A 22,012-nucleotide genomic window follows, 5' to 3' on the forward strand; every position below is an offset into this window, starting at 1 on the left:
TAGCAAGCGAACCTCAAATTTCCTTGCTCCTGTTTTTATACCGTCAACATCTGTAACCTCAGTTCCATGGTGGACGGTGCAGTACTGGTTAAGCCAGGTGTGAATGTCCTCCGTCTTTGCCAGTTCCGAGAACATAACAACATGCACGGTTTTCCTCTCTCTCTGTGTCAAAGGCTGCAAGTTGATCTTCTCAAGAGCAGGAACTTTCCCTCTTTTTGCCTCAAACACATCCACACATTGTTCAAACAGAGGATAGGTAGCAAATACAACCTCAAATGCTTTCTGACCTGGGAGAGCGAAGATAAAATCCAAGTGCCGAGGTTCAAAGCCAAGTTCCTTCTGCAACACTTTTCTGCTGAACTGCATACAATCCATGAAGAGATCATTCAAAAGCTCAAAACGCACAGCATTCTTGCGGGATCCAAAAGTTGACATTTTGTAAACTGCAAAACAAACACTGCTTCCACAAAACAAGAAAACAATCCAACAACTCCACCTACAGGCTGATCAAGGTATCTCCCCTGCCAGGTAAGTATGAGCTGTACAAGCCCCTGCAAGCGGCCCGCACCCACAGCACAAAGCGCGCAGCCTAGGCCAGCTCCTCGCCCCGCACACCACCGCCTCCTGCTGGGCCCACTGTTTCGCACACTCACACGCCACACTAACACTCAAAAGGGTGGGCAAAACGAGAAAATGAGCGCGCCGTTTCCTACACATCTGCAGTCGCCAATGCGCATTCGCAGCATGTCCCGGGACGATATTCGGCCTCATTTGCATAACACCAGACCGGCAGATCGCTACGCAAGCTCGCGTCGTGCGCCTGCCACACACCGAACAAACACCGGAGCCTTTTCAGCAATTTCCAAAAAACGGGCCTGCTCGCCTGCCCACAAGGTTTGTCTCTTACCCGCTCTCCAGAGCCTGCTGCCTTCTGTGCTGTTGTCTCGGCACCGCTGCAGCGCACACAACTCCTGCAGCGCGGGGAGAAAGTTTCCACGCTCCGCCGCAGGGAAGGCTCGCTCCGTGCGCACACGTCCTTTCAATGCCAGTTCAACAAGTGCTCCGCATTAGCAGCGTCGGGGCTCCAGCGTGTCGCACCTCACCTCACCTCGCACAGCCCCCTCCTTGAATGTCTGGCGCTGGGCATGCCCCGCTCTCCTCCACCTTATCTTATCGCGTGTGACCACCGACAATGGCCACAATGCCGGGGAATGGCACCTGTAAAGTGTTAATTGGGGCACAGGAACAGCCCGTCTCGTCTCGGGGGCCGGCTTCAAAGACAATACAGCAAACACAGCGGGGCGGGGGAAGTAGATGACACGACACATGCAGGTACATTCAGCTCCAGCGGGAAAAAGTCATTTGTCGGCTTTTTCAAGTGCTGGGAGCCGAGTAATCCTTCGCTTGTATCGTTTCTCCCCGGTGACTAGATCTCACCCTGCGACTCTCGACTGGGCTCACCCACGGCAGCCCAGCAGGTGTGAGCCTAGCCGGCACCCGGATGGGAGATTCCCCCCGGAAAAGCTCAGGTTGCTGCTGCTCCTGCAAGACGTGTGACTGGGACCAGTAGGGAGCGCTCACCCTGCGGTCTGTGTGGCTTTCTTATGCCCCAGCATCCTGATGGCGACACTCTGCTGCACAAACAGGCGCCGTCCTTCGGGGGAGGCGTAAAACCGAGGTCCCGACCCTCCTTGGCCATTAAGAAATCCCAGGGCGTCTCTCAAAATGAGACGCCGCGGGTGTCACTCTGGTGTTAGTGTTCCCCTTTACCAATCAGTCGGGGTCTCCTCCTAATCCCCGTCTCATATGTAACAATCAATGACGAGGCCCCCCTGTCCCGCGATATTGCACTTGTCTCCTGGCCGCTGGCTGGCACCGTGAGATTTAGCACTCGCGCAAGAGATCGGGGGCAGACCGCGAACGCGGTCTCCCGCCCCCCACAAAGTGTGCGCTCCAGGTTCCCTCTCAGGGCTCTGCAACACAGCGGAAAGGCAGCGAGAAGGAGCCTCTTGCTCTGACGCCGCAAGGCCACAAGAGGGCGGAGGCGCCGCGCGCCAGGCCGACGTGTTGGATTGGTGCGCTTTATGTGCTGAAATAAACACGCGACAGCCCAGAAATGTTTTGAGTGCTGTGCATTGGAGGTATATGTCTTGTGAAAACTTGCCTTGTGCTCCTCCGAGCAGTTTGTTTGTTCTCCTCCAGTGCGCGACAAGTCAACACAAGGGAGCACATTCGCCAACATCCAGGTACACAATGCGATTTGGAAAGAAGCTCCTTTCCAAAGAGCTGCACACGAACGATCCTTCAGTCCCGCTAGGGGGGCGCGGAGCCCCAGCCACACACAGCTTCAAGTAGTGAGTCAGGCGCCATGGCTTTCGCTTGCGGCCACACCACCCTGGATGTTCCCGATCTCGTCTGATCTCGGAAGCTAAGCAGGGTTGGGCCTGGTTAGTATTTGGATGGGAGACTGCCTGGGAATATCAGGTGCTGCAAGCTTTTGCTCTCTCGGCCAGCAGGGGTCGCCGTTGGTACCGTAGGTTTTGGGAGGAAAACCTGGAGGATGGAAAGGTGATCTATAGCCTCATCTCTAGAGATGTTTTGTTGCTATGGCATGTGTGTGACCCATATAAAAAAAAAACCATTTGTAAAACGAATATCGAAGCTGCCTCTAAATCTGCAAATGAAGATGAGTCGATAAACCACTTGTTTTTCGTATAACTATACATATATTCATCTATTACTGATTTCATTCATTGAGCACGGATACAATAGAGGTACAGCCATTCACTGTTTGACATGTCTGCACTGGTACAGAACCTAGCAATCAGAAAATGGGTGAAACTGTCTTGAGAATTAGCATACAGTACCGAGGCTCCCATGACCAAATAAAGGCTAACCTCGATAATCAGCCTAAATAATGCAGACTACAGCAAAATGACTGACTTTGAAAAGGGATGAATGTCCGGAAGGAGTAGCGTAACCAGCTTGAAATGCTTCTCCGGACCTCTAACTAAAAGAAACCGAGAACCAGCAGTGGCATCGACTCCTTTCGAACTGGGATCCTATCGCAGCTCGTGGTGTCATAACTCTTCCGTATCTGATATTGGACCAAGCACATCAGGGGAGAGCGCGAACGCAGTTCCCCACTACCAGAAATTATGCAGTCAAGATTCCTACATTTGGGGAATTCGCAGGGGTCAGCACAGCCGGAGTGCAATGGCCGAGCCTCGCTCTGGGTGAACTTTAAGAACTTTATTTTCTTTTCACAAAAAAGTACAGGGCATCACAAATTAGAAAGCTTTACATTAATATACATACTTAAAACAGTATATATAATCACATCTCATTACATTTTGACACGGTACCAGTTGCGTAGCAACAATTTCTTTTTTTCTGGTGCAAATCACATTCTTTACTTAAACATGATAATGTTTTTCACAGTTTCTTGAGATATTGACCTATGCTCTCTATTTCCCACAGATTTTCTGCTTCCTCCATCCCTTCTCTCCACAGATCTCTGAGGTAATAGTTCTCTTGGGTGATGAACAGGGCCAGGCTACCTGCTGCCTTGACTGGGACCTCGATGCCTTTGAACAGTCCCATGTTCCTCACTTTCCACAGGACGTCTTTCCCACTGTTCACCACGGCCCAGATCCTGTCAAACACGTCAGGAGGAAGTTTGAGAGGAGAGATGCCGTTGTAGCAGCAATGCTTGTTAATAAGACAGAATTAAGCGGTGGTATGCTGTCCTAAATGAGGCCCCATCTCACCCCCCATCTCTGTGGTGCAGCCACAGAGAAAGTATTCATGCAGGCTGATTTAAGATGTTTTCTTTTGATAAGGGACAGCTCCCAGATGGGGATGCACTTAGCTAAGCCTGGCTATCATGATCAATGGTCATCCATTGGCGCCTATCTGTCTAGAGAGTGCCGAATGGACATCTGGACTGCATTCCTAAGTGTCAAGAGTAAGTGACTCATATCTCACCTTGACCAACCAATCAGGGACTGGCAGGGCGTGGTAATACCACGTGGGTCTCCAATGCCCGCCAAACTCTCAACCAATCAGCACACATCTGGGTCTTGGTCAAAAAGGGAGCGCAAGCTCAGTTCTGGGCTCTCCTTGGCCATTTTCGCGCATCCTCAGAGACAATCACGTGACAACTGCTGTTGTCTGCAAAGGGACTTGGACTTTGTTCTAAGCTCGAGGCCGCGGATCCCGTACGTACTCAGAATTCTACCAACGTGAATGCGCCGCTTGATCAACGGCAGCCTACAGTTGGACCCTCGTTGACAACCTGAATAGCTTATTCAGAAGCAGCGCTGGACCGGGAACGAACCAGCTTCTTCCCAGGCAAAAGAGTGACTTGTGAGGACTCGCGGTCACACACTGTGCATAGAGACTTTCTACTAGCCAGCCGGACTGCTGGTAGATCCCCTCGGAGCAACGACTGCCCTGCGTGCCGCAGTCAGATTCCTCTGCCCGTCCTACTCCGAGCTGCACCTCGACTGGTTGGCCGGTAGCCAGAGGACGCCGGGACAACGCTCATTGGACAACCGCTGGAACAGAGATTGCAACAGAGCCTGTCAGCTGGTTTGGTGTTCGTGCCGGGAAATTCCAAATCCATACACAGTGGATAAGTAAACCCCATGTTCTACATTGCGTCTCGAGAATTCAATTGTACCTTAAAACAAGTTGTTATCAATTTAATTCATGAGTAATGTATTTACTTCCGAGTTTAGAGTAACAGTGGGTAATAACACTGATTAGCGATTTGGTAACCGAACGATATATATTGATATATATTCTCTGTTGTGTATCTCTTTGTGTTGGCATCTCTTCGAGATTATATACCTTGTATATTGATAACCCTCACAGTAAGGTCTGCCACTCATATCCAGGCAGACTAGTATATGTTTGGTGCACAGTTTATATTAATAAATGTATCCCGTGTATTGTACCCGTGTGTGTGCCTTGTTAGTTGTTCTGACGATTGATTTTCTAAAAGCCCCAACGAACAACCTCGTGATTACTGCTACAATTAATAATTGTCTCAGTAAACCCATCAAACCACTACACTGTAATGTGTGTGAAAAGTTCAAAAGTGTATACTGGGATGTTTCTCTATTTTAAAACCTACTGATGAAATAAAGTGGTTCACATTTCACATGCTATTTGTCCATGCTATTTGTCTTGCAAGTTCTTTCTGTGACACTTTACTCAGTCAGTGTGTGTGTGTGTGCTTGATGTTTTTTGAGACATGCTATCAGGGTCAACCAGTCTGACACCCGGCCGCGGCTGGCTCTCACACCCCATGAACTCGTGACCCTCACCAGACTTCCCACACCGCCGATTCCCTAGGGTTATGATAGAGCGCGCTCAAACCTGCAGCAGACATGATTGCCTTCCAACCCTCGTTGCTAATACGTGCTTTCATACACTTATTTATAAATCTAGGGGGATGCGGTGGTGGGCATTTGGACCCTTAGACCCGGGGCTGCTCTGGAGGGGGCGGGACATATGCCCATAGAGCTGGGAAGGTTAAAGATTTCTCCAAGCCCATAGTTTTTCTTTTCACCTCAAATGGCCATGATCTCTCAATGACTGACTTATTTTAATGTAATCTTCTCTATTCTCTTGCAGGTTTTGACTTCACACCTTTCTTCACCTCTCTGCACTTTGCACTTCCTGAGTGGCCTCTCTGCCGCTCCTGCCTCCTCCCCTCTCCCAGCTTTTGATCTTCTGTGCTATTTAATCTTTGTAATCTCCCCTTTCTCACACCTGAAGAAGGCTTCACAGCCGAAACGTTGCGTTTTCTCTCTTCTCTTTTCAGTATGGAATAAACCTATTACTTGTTCTTTTGAAGACTACACATGCTGACGTAGTTTAGTTCAGGTGGGTAGCTGCTTTAATATACATTTGTAAATGTCAATTTAAAACTGTAAAAATAGTAAGATTGTAACTTTACTTTTAAACTTGGCAAGAAATAGATGCATGGCAGTTTACACCCTGGAAAGGACACCAGTCCATCACAGGGCAAAGACAAACACACTCACCTGGAGGTCCAGGTTTACCTGAAGCCCACTAATCTACCACTATGCTTTTGGACTATGGGAGGAAACTAGAGCTCCTATTTGAAACCCACTTGAACACAGGGAGAACAAAACTAAGTACTAAGAACTCAGACAGCTCAAATTGAACCCAGGGCCCCAAGGCTGAGGCAACAATACTGTGTTACTTCCGAGTTTAGAGTAACTGTGCGACAGTGCTGCCTATAAACATATAGGCAGCACATATCAAGCCTTACAAGAAATCATTAACACCCTCAACACACACCACAGGTCCATTAAACTCAAATACACCAAGTATGGTAGCCTGATAGACGTCCTAGACACCACCATATACAAGGTTTCTTCCTTCAACAACACAGACAAACTGGACATCAAGGTATTTTTCCAAGACACATTCACACGGCTTACTGCACAAGGATAGCTTCCACCCAAAACATACTTCCAAAGGACTGGTAAAATCACAACTCCTACAGTTCCACAAAATCTGTACACAACAACAAGACTTTGAGGAAGCCAAATACACACTCTTCCAAGCTTTACACCAGAGAGGATACATACAAAGTTTCCTCAAAAATGTGGCACAAACATTTCTGAATAGAAAAACTCCAGATGACAGAATAATACCCCTGAACACATCATATTCTCAACACAGCCTAAAAACCAACCAAAAACCATGACATTAGAAAACACAAACATACTGAGGGAGCACAAAAAAACAAAAACCTTCAGGATGAATTAGTCCAAAGCAAGCTAAAACCTGTACAAAACAGATCATATACACCAAGAGCCAAACATTTCATAACAGAAAACAATGATCCAAGACAACAAAACTAAAGAAATCTTCCAGTTGCAAAGGGCACTCTCAGAAAACATCAATAACGCCATCTACAGCATCCAGTGCAAAAAGTGCGGGGTGACCTATGTGGGGGAAACAGGTAACTCCATCCGAACCCGACAGGCACAACACAGGTACATCAGGAACTATGGGACTGGACAAAGACAGAAAGAAAAAGGAAAGGGAGTAGATCAAAAGGCTTGATACTATCTTTCCACAAGGCCTGAACATCAGAAGAACTGGGAAGGTTTTAGTCATTGGAAGGAGAGTGCTCTCCTTGTCCCAGATGGTCCCCTCTTGGATAAAATCTGGGAGAAAGAGCTTTGTTCCCCTCTCCTAACTAGCCAGATCCTAAAGGGACTGGAACTCTTCATCGTCACCATACTAACACTTAGGCACCAAACAGAAGAATAACTGAAACCAATCAGCTATGGAAACTCGTACAGCTCCCACAGTCCTACTAGGCAGGTAAACAAAAGACCCTGATTGCTTATTGAGATGTAAATGGTCCATGCATAATCCCCAGCAGGGAAAGCAGAAACCCATTCACCAACTGAAACTGCACCTACTCACACAGAAACGTACAGAAGGAACGTGTTTTATACTTGTATTCTAGTTTGTCGTATAAGTAAAAATGTTTAAATGTGTATTTTGTATTCCTACTGTCCCCCAGTTCTTAAAAGCCATCAGCAGGCTCTCAGGAAGATGGTGGCCCAGGCTGGACTGGACAGGAAGCACTCCCTGGATGCTCCTCACCGGGCTGGGTTTAAACAGGACCTTACCAAGGATCTTAGAGTGGCAGATTGCTCTCAGGAGGTATTTATTTTTTAAAGGCATTTAAAATTGAGCAGTGATATTTCCATACCACATGTTTTTACTCCTTAGCTTAAAATTCACCCATGTGAAATCTCAGCCATAAACATAGTGACTCTACAATTTGTCAGGTAGAAAATGTTTCCAGATTCCTGTTTTTATGGATTCATCTGCATCTTCCTTAAACTTTGTAAAGGGCCTATCCAAAACAACAATTATTGTAACCAAATGAAGACCACTGGACTGTCTCACCAAATCATTGCTAATTATATTAAAAACATAAACCATTTTCCGGGCTACATCGTAAATGATATCAGTGTGAAAGTAGAGGATCCCAGCCTGGCTAACCTCATCATCAACTTCCAAAGTATCCTAAAGGATATTCAGAAGAAGAACATTAAGAATGTTGCCAAGAGATTACTAAAAATAGGTCATTTTCATTTTAAAAACTTCTTTCAGTTGTACTTTTAATCTGAATACAAAAAAAGTTGATGAGTATTAATTTCTCCCACAGATATAGACAGTTGCAGAGTCCAGAACCAAGTACGAAGGATTGCTGGAAGGTGTTGATGGTTGCAAAGAGAAAGATGTGTTGCACAGACTGGGCAAGACATCACCTTGCCTGAGCAGCTTCTTGTACTGTATTACCTGCAGGCCTTTCTCCACCTGAAGCACCTGCAGCACCCAGGGGTGGTAAAGAACATGACAGTAAGAATAATTTGAACCTGCACAAAAACTGTGCATTGATGCTCGTGAAAAACACTGAGCCTGCCTCCCGGATAAGGAGACAAATCTCATAAAAGAGAAAAGACAATGTAAGGGCTATAAGAAAGTCAATTATAATCAACGAACAGCCTGTCATAATTTTGTCTGTGAAGAAGAGCTCCTCTGTGATTACAGCATTTCCAGGAAATCATTTCAAAATGAAGGACAAGCTCTGGAGTGGTTGGTTCACTGACCATTTCCAAAAAAGAAACTAAGTATATTAACAATCGCATTCCTTTGGTGCTTCCTTACCACCCTAACACACTTCCTATCCCCAGGACCATTAACCACAACTTTTCCATCCTACAGGATGATCCCTCCATTGGGGCCCTCTTTTCTGATCGCCCTATCATCTCATATCGCCGACCACCTAATCTGCGTAACCTCCTTGTTCACAGCTCCCTTGACCGCCCTAAACAACCATCCACACCTGGCACTTTTCCTTGCAACAGAACTCGCTGTATCACCTGCAAGTACACAGCCACCACCACACTCATTCAAGGCCCCTCAGGACAATTCCGGATCACCCAGACAGCATCTTGTACCTCCAGCAACCTTATTTACTGTATCTCTTGCAGTAAATGCCCAGCCATTTACATTGGAGAAACAGGAAGAAGACTCGGAGACCGCTTCAGAGAACACGTCAGGGCTGTGAAGATTAAAGATCTCTCCAAGCCCATTGTTTCTCATTTCACCTCTGATGGCCACGACCACTCTAATCTCTCCGTCTGTGTTCTCAAAGACGGTTTTCCGAACTCATAAATCAGAAAGACCACCGAAACTAAAATTATTCTGCAGCTAGGATCACACATTCTCCCTTCCCTTAACGACAGACTAATGTTCTTTTAAATTTTCTCCATTCATTGGAAGTTTCATTTCACACCTCTTTGCACCCATTCTGACTTCACACCTCTTGATTGGCCTCTCTTTCTGTCCCCTACTCCCGCCTCTCACTCCTCCTCCCTCCTAACCTTTGTTCTCCCGCTACTTTACCTTTGCCTACTGCCCTGTCTCTCTCACACCTGAAGAAGGCTCCACGGCCGAAACGTTGTGTTCTCTTTCTTCTTTTTTTCAGCATGGAATAAACCTATTACTTGTTCCTAAGTATATTAAAGTGCATATTTTGAAGATATTCATTTTCTTGTACCTTGGAATTAATGTAAAAATTATATTCGTGTTAATGTCTTGAAAATAGCATTTCTCATTCTCATCAGCAAGGATATAAGGAAGGGATATGGGACTGCTAAAAAGATACATGATTTTCAGAAGAGTATAGAAGGCAGATAACTATCCCACTCAATTGTTACTGCAAAGAAATGCCACAGTGTAAACAAAAAGGTGAACCATTCTTGAAATTTATTGATAGAATCTGAATAGCACAGCATTCCCAGACCAGGCACTGGAGTTTCCTGCAGCGTTAGATGGGTAGTCTCTTGATAAGAGAGACATCGACAGTACTGGACTTCATGAACGACACCTTTCCAATTCATCGAGAAGAGAGCCCACAAGATGAGTCTAGAGAACAATTTCTTATAATATTAGTGGTAGTTTCTGAATAGGTTAAGGACAACATAGTTGTAGAGCTATCTTGCAACTTCTTAAAAGTTGTAAAAGTGATTACCATATTGCCAGTGGTTTATATTTAAAACCTAAAGATTTTAAATTGAATCTTTCTTAAACAAAGGACATTTTTCACAGGAACAGCAGCCTAAATCAGTTGATGACTGTAAATATGACAAGCTTGTGATAAATTTTAAAGTATAAAACAAAGTTGTATTGTTTTGGTTTTGTCTTCAACATCATATTAATAGGCATGTTATTTTTATAGCAGCTGCTTGCCATTCAGCACCAGCCAAGATGCCACAAGGTACATGAGATGACCCAGAAGTACTGTACTTAATAATACAGAGAAGAGCATATTGGGGGAAAAAAAAGAAGACAAGAAATATCCATTAAGCCAGAAGACAGGTGATGATCAGCATTTCAAAAGCAGACACTGGAGGTTGAATTCAAGTTTTAACAGTGATTGTCTATGTTTGGCTTCAACACAAATCATATTAATATGCTCACATTATTAATTTGTACATAGTGCCCAATATTCATTAAAGGCCACGTTCCCAGGAGTACACACGACCCAGCCAGAATGTAGCTAGCTGAAGTGCAGTGGACCTCAGGGAAAGGACTCTTGCCCACACGGATGTCTCTTCTCTGAAAACCACTGGATAAATGTATATGACGGTCTCTTCTCAGCTGTTGATTTTGTGAAAAACATTGAATATTAAAGATTGAAGTGTCACCATTCAATGAAGTTCAGACATAAGTATTATATTGATAAGCTATCTACTGATAGCTGTAGTACTTTAATATTGTACTGTTTGCTCTGGTTTTCAGACATCAGTCCAAGATCATTGGTGGGTTAATTGGTTTCTGGTAAAATTGGCCCCACGTGCGAGTGTGTGTGTTTACATTTCTATCTGGCATCCTCAAAAGATGGTTTTGTTTTCTTTTCTTAATTGCTCTTGATTACTAGAGTGTATTTGGCATGATACATTTGTGATAAATGCTTTTTCTTTGTGAATAGTCTTATTTTAATCTACATAATGTCAATGAGTTAGTACCTACAAGCAGTAAAAAAATGAAATTTCAGGTTTATTAGCTAAAGTTTTTATAAGTGAACTGAGATTCCTTTGCAGTGCAGAGACCTGTTTTTAATATGCTGCATGTGCTCATGATGGACTTGAAATTCATTTTTGTCACAATGTAAAAGTATAATAAATAGACAATATACTCTATTTATCAAGACTTGACTATTTTAATTCCATACTTCCATTGAATAATATAAATAATCATTGTCTCACAGTGAAGACCTGGGTGACATAACAGGGGTCAGGGCTGTGTTAACTGGAGGTTTGTGTAGACTGGCCATTGTCTATGTGAGACTGTGGGATCACTGGGGATCCCCCCCCACCAACACCTGTAATATTGTCAAGTGGTGTAAAGTTAAAGTTTCCTCCATTAAGGGGTCACTATTTGTCACATTCTGGCTGAACAAGAGACAAGATAAACCTCCCACTGTCACTGACAGAGCAGTCTGGGAAACTCCATGCTAGACTGGACTGTTGTCATTGGAAGATGGGGTCACAGGAGATGAAATAGATCACACAAGAGTAGCAGTCTTGCCTAGCTGTTATATCACTGACAGACTCACCCACACATTGAGAAGAGAGCACTGGCTTCTGTGAATAAAGCAGAACAATTCATTTTAACTGGTCAATCAGATCTAATGAATTTTATTGCCCTCAACAAGACTGGACAATTTACATCAACTTACTCCAGCCCCCCTTGTGGAAACAACCCCCAATTACTGTTCATGAGCTCCTGGCCGCACTTGTTCCCAGTGGAACAAGCCTGGAGCAGCAGAACAGAGGTTTTTGTTTATGTTGTAAAACAAGTCATCCCTTGGGAATACAAACTCTCCCTCTAGTCTGGTGGGAGAATCTTCTGTATTTGCCCCATATTCCCAGGGCTTCTCAGCTGAGTGATCCAAAGCTGATCTGCAAGGAGCTGAATTCCACACTGGGTTACAACAGACCCTGGTGGGAGAATGGGCAGGGGAGGGGCGGTTGTGCTCCTGAACTAGTCCCCTCCTCTCCTACTCTTGTATTTGCATCACAGTCTATAAACTCCAGCCCTATTGCTTTTCTTCCAGTTCATTTTTTTTAATACAGCTCGTGAATTATGTATACTCTTGTGAAGTATCAAGAAAGCACTCTTATCTTTATTTCACGTACAGTATACAGCAGACTGCTTGAATAAATAAATAAAAGCGCTATTCCCAACGGTCTAGCACAGTAACCACAACGCCAATAACTTTAACTAGAGAAAGAAACCCAGCTTCTGCTCAAAAGGAAAATAATAAATAAATTTTAAAGTTTTTATTGATACACAAGCAAAACCAATTTACAGTATTAAGTTCTACATAAAATTAAATAAGATACAAAAGCGAAGAATAAAAACACTAGACAGTTTTTGTGCAAGGCAAGAGGCATCACAAAAAAAGTTTCCAACATGACCTGCTGAAACATGACTTTTGATCCATCACCATTTGATTGCAACATGCTTGGGCCATAATGTCAACTTCCAGACCCTCTCAGTCTCTTTCTCCCCAAATCTTCTCCGGTGGATCAAAATGTAGTCTCTCAAATAAGACACAGCCTTCTGTATCACTGACAGAGGCCGAATTTTTTCCATTCTATATACCAATGTAGATCTAGTCTTCCATAAAGCTTCCCTTAGGCAACAGATGACCTGCCAGGCTTTGCTTTCTTCCGATTTCGATAGCTTCTCAAGTCCATATCCATAGAGCACTACCTGGGGGTCACTTATACCGCAAGCCAGAAAGCACCTTATCCAGCTGTTAGCCAATGTCCACACCTCTTTTGCGATGCCACAGTCCCATAGGACGTGCCGGATGGATTCTTCTTGTCCGCATCCTTCCACTGGACACCTTGATGTCTTCCCCATGCCTCTCGAATGCATCACAGCCCTTGTTGGTAAAACTTCATGTGCAATCAACCAGCACATGTCTCTGTGTCTATTCAACAAAACCGTGTGGCCAACCCTTTTCCAAACATGGCTGGGATCTCCAGCCACGAGGCCACGAATATGACATACTACATACTGCACCTCTACCCCACACAACAAGTTCCAACCTTCTTGCACTTGTCAACACATCCAGTGCCTCATTTTCCAAATTCCATTCCCTTAAAAATTTCTTTATGATAAAATATGAATATGGGAGGTTAAAAGCAACAGGTGCTGTTAAAGGGATCTCTAAAACTTTCAATGTCCTTAAATAAAAACCACACAAAAAGCGAGACATAAAGGATACTTTCCCCCTGTTCCCTACCGCTAAAGACAAATGTAATGATACATATTTGTATATTAGGAAAGTGAACAGTTCAGGCATGCCTTTTCCACCCATTTCCCCCTTTTTTTCTACAACCACCCTCTTTACTCTCTCCAATTTTGACCTCCAGAAAAAATAAAAAATAGCCCTCTTTAAAACCAATAAAACAGACCTTGATGGCATAAAAACAGCACTGACAAACAACAGTAATGGTAAAATTACAGTCTTGACAACTAAAGCCTTGCCTTCCATTGTTAATTCCCGTAAACTCCACAGACCGATCTTGCTTTCGACTTTCCCTACCACCCTCTCCCAATTCCTACTCCCTATCCCATTTCTGTCAAAGTTTATTCCCAAGATCTTCATTTCATCTCTACGAATTGTGATTCCCACATTTTCCTCTTCACTCCAGTTTCCATATTGCATCAGTACACATTTGTTTTTATTCAGCTTGGCCCCTGATGCTCCGCAAAACTGGCTTGTCACCTCCAAGCTATTTCTGACTTCCTTATAATCTGTACAAAAAACATTTACATCGTCCATGTATAGTACAGTTCTCACCTCTTGGGCCCCACTCCCAGGGATTTTAATGCCTTCAATCCCATTCTCCATTCTTAAGGCTTGTGTCAGTGGTTCTATGCAGCAAACAAAAAGGAGTGGGGATAACGGACAGCCTTGGCGAACACCGCAATTCACATTAACCACATTTGACATGCTGCCATTAATCATTATTCTACTTCCTATACCCTTATATAATAACCTTACCCAAGTGAGGAACCTGGTTGAAAGCCCCATCTTTTGTAGTACTCTAAACATATACTCATAAGAGATACGATCGTAAGCTTTCTCAAAATCCAAGTTTAAGACCGCTAATCCAATATTCCTCTCTCTCGCATAACCTATGGTATCTCTTATCAGTATTAGGCTGTCCGTGATCCTCCTCTCTGCCACACTACAAGCTTGATCTGGATGAATGACTTCACTCAGGACAGATTTTAATCGAAGCGTTAAACACTTGGAAAGCAGTTTAAGATCACAATTCAATAAAGTTATCGGTCGCTAATTTGCCAGGTCCGTGCGATCATTCTTTTTGAATAGTACGATCACAACTCCCGTCTTAAACCTGTCCGGCAGTTCTTCTAAAAACTCAAATTCTTTAAAAATGGTTAAAAGATCCAATGCTAAATTATCCCAAAAGGCCCTGTAAAACTCAATGGGTAGACCATCCAACCCTGGAGTTTTACCCGTTTTGAAGGTCTTCAAATTTTCCATTAACTCTTCTACAGAAAGGCCTTTTGATAACACAGTATCGTCTTTTACACTCTTTGGAATGACTTGCACAAATTTTTCTAACAAATCCTTAGACACTTGTTTCTTTCCAAACAACTCCCCATAGAAATCCTCAGCTACAGTCAACATGTCTTCCATACTAGTTTGCAAAACCCCCTCTCGTCCCTTCAATGCAGACATTAGTCCCCTCCCTACAACCCTTTTCTTGAAAAAGAATCTTGTACATTTTTCAACTTCTTCAAGCTCTTTCACTTTGCTTTGAAACATGATTTTTTAAATCTTTTCTCTAGAGAGATTTAAAAGCTCATTCTTTAATTCTTTGATTTCCTCACTGAAGTCCCACCCCTCTTCTAATAACTTAACATACCTCTGCAATCTCTTTTGTAATCCGTTTTCAACCCTTCGTATCCTAGCCTGTTTTCTCCTCCCCATCTCTATGAAGAATGCTTTTGTACGCTCCTTTACCTCCTCCCACCACTGTGCTCTTGTGCCAAACAGGTCGTACAAAGTCTGCCATTCCTTACATCTTTCCCTGAACCTGCTCCTCACTTCCTCATCCTCCAGAAGTGAAATATTCAGCTTCCACACACCCTTCCCCACAGTAACAACCGTTGGAATAGCAAGTGTACATGACAGTAAACAATGGTCAAAGAAAAAACAGGGGTTAAGCCTGCAGTTGTGCAAGTAAAATCACGTATCAAAACAAAATCTATACGTGAGGCTTGGGTCCCATTAGACTTGTGCCATGTGAAACCTGCCCTCCCCTGACTATGAAGTTTGAGGGCATCTTTCAGTTTAAAATCTTTACATACCGTTTGCAATAATATTGATGATTTATCAAATTGGACCCGTCTCTCACCCCTCATTCTGCCTTCTCTTTCTAAAAGGCAATTAAAATCCCCAGCTAAAACCAGTGGTTCCCATCCCAATAAATATTCTCTCAATTCCTGAATTAGGACATATCTGTCGTGTGGGCAACTCGGACAATACACATTTAAAAGTTTAAATTTGACATTCATGAAACCCAGATACACCACCAGTGCTCTCCCTGGTTTCACTACAAGGTACTGACGTACCTCTACCATCTTATTTTTAATTAAAACAGCATCAGATTTATTCTCATTGGACCCGCTCCAGATTGATGGGCCCAATGTCCACAGTTCTTCCATATCCTTATAGCTGTTTTTAAAAGGTAATCCACACTCCTGTAACAACATAATATCAGCATTTACCTTACTCACAAATGATAATATAGTCCTTGCCCTCAACTTGGATCGAATGCTTCTCACGTTTATGGACACAATGTTCAGAGCCATACTTAAAGTTAGACCAGGGGAGACTAAAAACTCTGGCTAGAATCGTTCAGTCTGTGACACCTACTATACAGGCCTTTTTCTTTTTCCATTTGCTCTCCTTGCCTCCTCCTCCACCACCCCCGCCATCAATAGGATGGTTCTCCACCTGCCCTCCTTGAGTCTCTAGTTCTAAAGCTGGATCAGTAGGATTGGAGAGAACTAATTCCATGGGAGAACCTGCCATCTGAGGACTCTGAAAATGATCTTCCCTCACTTTTCCACTCGGAGTTAGATCACTTTCTATATCAGATGTCTCAGCAGACCTTTTAGACTGCACCCTCTGTTCTATACACTCCATTTGAGCGCTTTCAGTCTCCACGGGTGGCAGACGATCAGGAGAGATGCTACCACTCAATTCAGAGTCCACCTCCCTTTCCACATTATTATCATTCTTTTCTACCTCAGCCTCATCTCCTTCACTCCATTCTGAACCCTCGCTCTCTTTTCCACTACTTTCTTCAACGTCAACCACATCCAGTTCCTGATCCAGATCCACTGCTCCAGCCCTAAATGCCTCTTCAAACTCTTCCTGCTTTTGCATCGGTCTTCCCAGTTTTGTTCTATTTGCAAAGGAATTTGGACAGTCTTTAAACACATGACCTTCACACTCACATAGATTGCATTTCCTCACGCTTGTACATTCAGTATATGCATGTCCAATTTCCTTTCACTTACCACACACCACCTTTGTACAGGCATCCACAAAGTGACCCAGCTCCCCACACCTCCTGCACAGTTTTGGCTGCCCTTGGTAGAACACAAGGCCTCTATTTTCACCTAATCCAATCAAAGAAGGAATGTGTTTAAATCCACCAAAACCAGTTTTGTCTTCATGCAACGAAACAGGTACTCTCCATGCACAGTTCCAGATCCCATCATCATCCAAGACTTTCTGAGGCTCACCTTTCACTAAACAATACTTAGACAACCATGTCACAATATCTTCCTTCATCACCATCTCATTAAACATGCGAACAATCACAGTCCTATTAGAAAGATCCGTCAGCTTCTGCCATTCAAACATTCTAATCAGGCCCACATCTTTTTTCTCTTCTATTTTTCTCCAAAATTCTTCCAATAACTTTGCCGATTTGAAACTAACGTCAAAACCAATTCCCTTTGGCAAAGTAATTAAGCAATTGACATCTAATGCCTTAACCTTTAACTCTTTCTGTAACACCTTCCTTGAAACGTCCAACCGTGAAATATCACCCGAGTGAACCGAGCCCTCACCACACTTGAACACCAAACGCGCGCAAAAGTAACGGCGCATGCCGACCCTACAGGCCGCCATGGCCGTTACAAATGTGGCAAAAACAAACTAAACCTAAACCTCTTCTGTGCACCAAACCCTATTCCCTTAATCTTATACTCGTACAAAAACTCTACTCTCAACTTCTGGGCTTTAACCCTGTAAATCTTCAGCACTGGCTGGAGAGGCTGTGTGTGTCCGGGCTCAGCGGTTATATAGGACAGGACTCAACGCGCAGCAGATGTGATTCATTGATCTGCGCTGCCCGTGCGGAATGCGCGTCTCCTCCCTCTACACACCACCGCCTCGCTAAACCGCCTTCATACTCCCCAGCGGCAATAACATCTCCATTTATTACATTTATTCTTCCCTCTTAACCCAGAAAACTCCCGGGACGTTTCTGTGAACCGGTAAAGCTCTCTCTGTTGGTGGTCACAAGTAGAAACAATGCACAAGCTGAAAGCAGGAAGTCAAGCACTCCTCCCTCACTGTACGAGCACATCTGGGTCCAGACTTCCGAAAACTCCTAAAAGTGAATTTCCAGAAAGCCATATCAAAGTCTCCCATCCGTTCGTTTCAAATACATAAATAAGATGAGTTCGGGTACTTTTCTGATGTATTTTAATAGTATGGCACTGTGCCTTGTTAAATATGTTACAAGTAAAGTTTATCAACTTCATGCGAGGTTTTGCGTGGATACAAAAACATTATATGATATCTGTAACACACGTGAAGAGTGAATCTGAATTAATCAGAATGCCTCGCTGCACCAGAATTGTTATTTACGTATTTTAAAAATACATCTGGTGCATCTGAAGACAGAATAAAACCCAGAACTGTAAAAGGACGACAGACCATTAAACTGTCTGGTGATATTGCTGCACGGGGCGCAAGATCACAATAAAACACGTTATTGTAAAAAATGTTTACATTCGTGAATGAGTATTTTTTTTAATTATACCAAATGTCCGTTAAATAATGAATTACGTTTATCAGACCATAAACACTATTATATGAAAAAAAACATTTACTATATATGCATTTAACTTGCTTTTTTTTAAAAAACATGACAATACGGTAGATGAAAATTGTTGTTCAGCGCTCTTGTATTAAATATACTCGACCAGCCTTTTAAGTCATGTGTCAGAAATAAAGTGTAAACAATTCGCTAAATCAAACAAAACACCAGCCCTACGAAAAAGAAAAAAATGTGTTTATCCTGCAATTTTATCTTGCTGAAACGTTTTTTTTTCTGTGGCACTAACGGGCTAACGGTTAGGATTCCTGGTTTCTTGATTACATAGAAATGTGTCTCTCTTGACTTACGGTGTCCAAATGATCAGTTCAGTGTAGAAAAGAGCACCGTAAAACCCCGTCAGGCGTGCAAAACGTAAAAATGAAAGAGATCGCTTTGTTTCTGCCCGCTTTCTCACTGAAGCCCTTTGGTGTGGTAATAGAAGGTTATAACCGCTACACCGCGCGATGTGGGGAGGGGTGATTTGCAAGCAGAGTTGACCTTTGAGAAAGGACTCGTCTCGGGATTATATTTCCACATTTTGAAGAGATTTTCTCCATTTCTGTAGCCTGATTTCCACTACTGCTAGAGAGCTGTAGAATCTGGAATCACCTATCCAGCTCTGGGAACAGTGTGTAGATGACAGGTTTGTGACTTTCTCATGAGCACGGTATATGAATCCATCAGATTAAAGACACTGTGAGCATTTGAATTACATTAACGATAGTCTGTCCCAACTCGCCGCGATGGTATAGTGGTCAGTACTTTGTGCTGTGACCGCAATACCCGCGCTCCGGGTGACAGCAGCCCAAGACAAGAGAGTTTCCTTCGTCTATGTTATTTCAGTGAAGGGGGGGCATGCGTGTACAGCGAGCGATCATCGAGTTGATGTGTTGCCCCATATAAGCAATGTGAACCAACACTGCTTTACAAAGGAGCACTGCCTGATTTTATAGTTGATAATCTGGAGACCAGACCGACCTCTTCTCTGACGAGAAGAAAAGGACAGGAGCCGCAGTATTTAATATAAATAAGAGATTTCAATTTTCTGTGGCGCAACTAGTACCAAACACTTAATCTCGGGGTTGTGAATTCGAGCTCCACGCTGGTAAGAAATCATATAGGTTATGATAAACTTACTTTTTTAAAATAAAAAGTAATATTATAAAACTTTCCCGATACCAGTTTGCAGGTGACATGTTCTTTATAAAAATAATCTTTAGTATGGGATCAATAACCGCGCCAGAACAAATATCGGAAAGAGATCGCCTGTCACTAAGGTATTTAAGTGAAGTAGAGACATACTCAGAAAACCTACATATAGGAAATGTTAGTTACTTTGTATGTGCTTTAGCGTTTTCTTTTATACTGTATACCGAAAAAAAAAAGTTCAAGGCGTTCTAGTCGCTGTACTCCTCGTAGATAATCTCAACGAAATCACAATACAGTACAGGACACGCAGCGAGGAGCTCACGCAACGAATAGTCTTGAACATGCCAAGCGTAAAGGCACACTGCACATCTGCGAAACATCACATCCTAGTTTAGTTACAGTGAGATTATAGACTGGAAGCTAGGAAGTCTCAGATCACTTTTTTATTAAAGGTTCAAGCAAACCCAAATACCTTTGCAAGAGACTTTGCGGACCTTATCTTGATTTACCTAGTTTAATCGTTTTCAGAAAGTGTAATTGTATTATTTTATGTACCCCTGACGATTCTACTGATGTTATAAGTGCTCTTGTTTATATTGAATCTATTTTGTTGTTCAAATAAAAAGTAAAAAAAAAACATTCCGGATGCGTCTGCTGTAAAAATAAAATGACATCAAAGGCGTTGTACGTAGAGTTCTGAAGCCTGCTCCACAGAAGAACTAGCTGAGATGAAAAGTTAAATATTCTACTGACAGGGCTATTCCCGTCAGCTCAGTTTCTTTCTGAAACAACGTTTTATAAGAAAAACTTACACTTTGCAAAATTGGAAATAAAATACTTGCTTAAAAGTTCAGATTGGTTTTTACCCAAAAACTGTAAATGGAGAAAACCACCCGTTGGAGTCTCTGTCGTACCATTGCTCAGTGCGGTCAGGTCGGGACTAAAATGATAGTAAGGTGCTGGTTCAAGCACATCTAGGCACGCCTTTCTCACTGTTCCATCGTGAGCATCATCTATAGAAAAAGTGGCATGTAATGTTTAATACATTATTGACCTTATTAATAATTTGAGGGAATATAAATGCTTTGCATGTATCGAATTACAGCACGTAACAACTGAGTACCTGAGTCGATATCACCGGACAATTTCCAATAACGACCAACATCAGAAACTTCAAGAAAAATAAGATTCCATATCTTGGAATGTAGGGTGGGAGAATTAATTTATACTCCTGTTGCATCTTGAGCTAAACTTTTTTTTTTTTAAAATATGACGCAGATTTGCTCAAGATACTTGTAATCGCCTTAAAGAGCGTTTTCATGAAAACGTACATCGGCTAGCTCTCCACTGTTAATTGACAGAACTTTTGAAGAAACTGTTCTTATATAAGCAACATACAAATTACACATCTTAATGAACATGAAGGGAAATCTATGGAAGCCCGTTTCCGCCAGGGAGTAAAAAAAACGCGCTATGGTATCTCATTGTATGTCCTTTTTTACTTAAAAAAGGTCTTCTTTAGCTCAGCTGGCAAGACCTGGGCTCGAGCCAATGCAGTGAGGCACGAAGTAGGGTGGGAGCTGCGAGGGCACAAACCCTAGAACCCGAATCCGTTACAATAACAAAAGGACAGACATTGAAATATGGGCTATTTCGAAGTCGCAAATGTCAGATATAAAGTCGGAATTCTGAGTTACTAAGTCGCAATTCTGAGTTGCTAAGTCGGAATTCTGAGATACCATAGCTCGTTTTTTTTTTTTACTCCCTGGCGGAAACGGGCTTCCATAGAAATCCGGGTTGTGAATAACAACTGTCACTACACACGATTGAGTTCTTGAGGCTGGCACCTAAGACCACTCAGCCATCCTGACAAGCAGTGGAGGAGCAGTGGAGGATGTTACTTTGTTACAGGATTATTAACTACTTTCTTTTCTTATTATTACAGAGATTTCTACATTGCAAGACAATTGACGATTTAGATAAAGGCATGGCGTGGTAAGCAAACCAGGCACGGACGGGATTTGAACCCACGCTCTTCGGTTTACGAGACCGACACCTTACCACTTGGCCACCGCGCCCACAGTTTAATGTCCTTTCCCATCAAGGCTAATACATTTTGAAAATAAATAAAAAAAATCTTTGTGCACAAATTGCAATGGCAGGAGAAGTAAAACAAATATGATTATGATGTACAGTAATTGTTCACTTAGTGAAATACTCACTTTTTTGGCCCACTGAATATAGTAGAAGAACTCCACATAGTTCTTCTGTGGAGCTGGCTTCAGACTCTGCTTATAGCGCCCGTCAAATAAAATAGATATTTTATTTTTACAGGAAGACGCATTCCGAAATGTATCTCTGCAGTTTTAGAAAAGTTTTGAATGGCATATTTTATACAACGCACAAACCGTATTCTAATTGCAGACTGCAGATCTGTGCAGCAATCGTACTACATTTCACTGTGATTCTGAAATACGTCTAGCAAACATATTCAGATTTCCTTGAACCTTTAATAAAAAACGACTTCGCTTTCAATCTCTGATGTCACTGTAAAC

The 22,012-nt window shown here is 43.0% G+C and overlaps 3 non-coding genes across 3 annotated transcripts; 1 reads left to right on the top strand and 2 right to left on the bottom strand.

Annotated features, from left to right (window-relative positions):
* The first annotated feature begins 2,377 nt into the window (after positions 1-2,377).
* LOC148827775 (5S ribosomal RNA) lies at positions 2,378-2,496 on the top strand. Its single transcript, XR_016093052.1, has one exon. It is a non-coding gene; the product is annotated as a 5S ribosomal RNA (ribosomal RNA).
* Positions 2,497-3,118: 622 nt separating this feature from the next.
* On the bottom strand, positions 3,119-3,277 carry LOC148827776 (U1 spliceosomal RNA). Its single transcript, XR_016092986.1, has one exon. It is a non-coding gene; the product is annotated as a U1 spliceosomal RNA (small nuclear RNA).
* Positions 3,278-21,463: 18,186 nt separating this feature from the next.
* trnat-cgu (transfer RNA threonine (anticodon CGU)) lies at positions 21,464-21,535 on the bottom strand. The gene has a single exon. It is a non-coding gene; the product is annotated as a tRNA-Thr (tRNA).
* Between the last annotated feature and the right edge of the window lie 477 nt (positions 21,536-22,012).

This window comes from Atractosteus spatula, chromosome 10, assembly GCF_055471065.1.
Source record: "Atractosteus spatula isolate fAtrSpa1 chromosome 10, fAtrSpa1.hap1, whole genome shotgun sequence".
NCBI lineage: Eukaryota > Metazoa > Chordata > Actinopteri > Semionotiformes > Lepisosteidae > Atractosteus > Atractosteus spatula.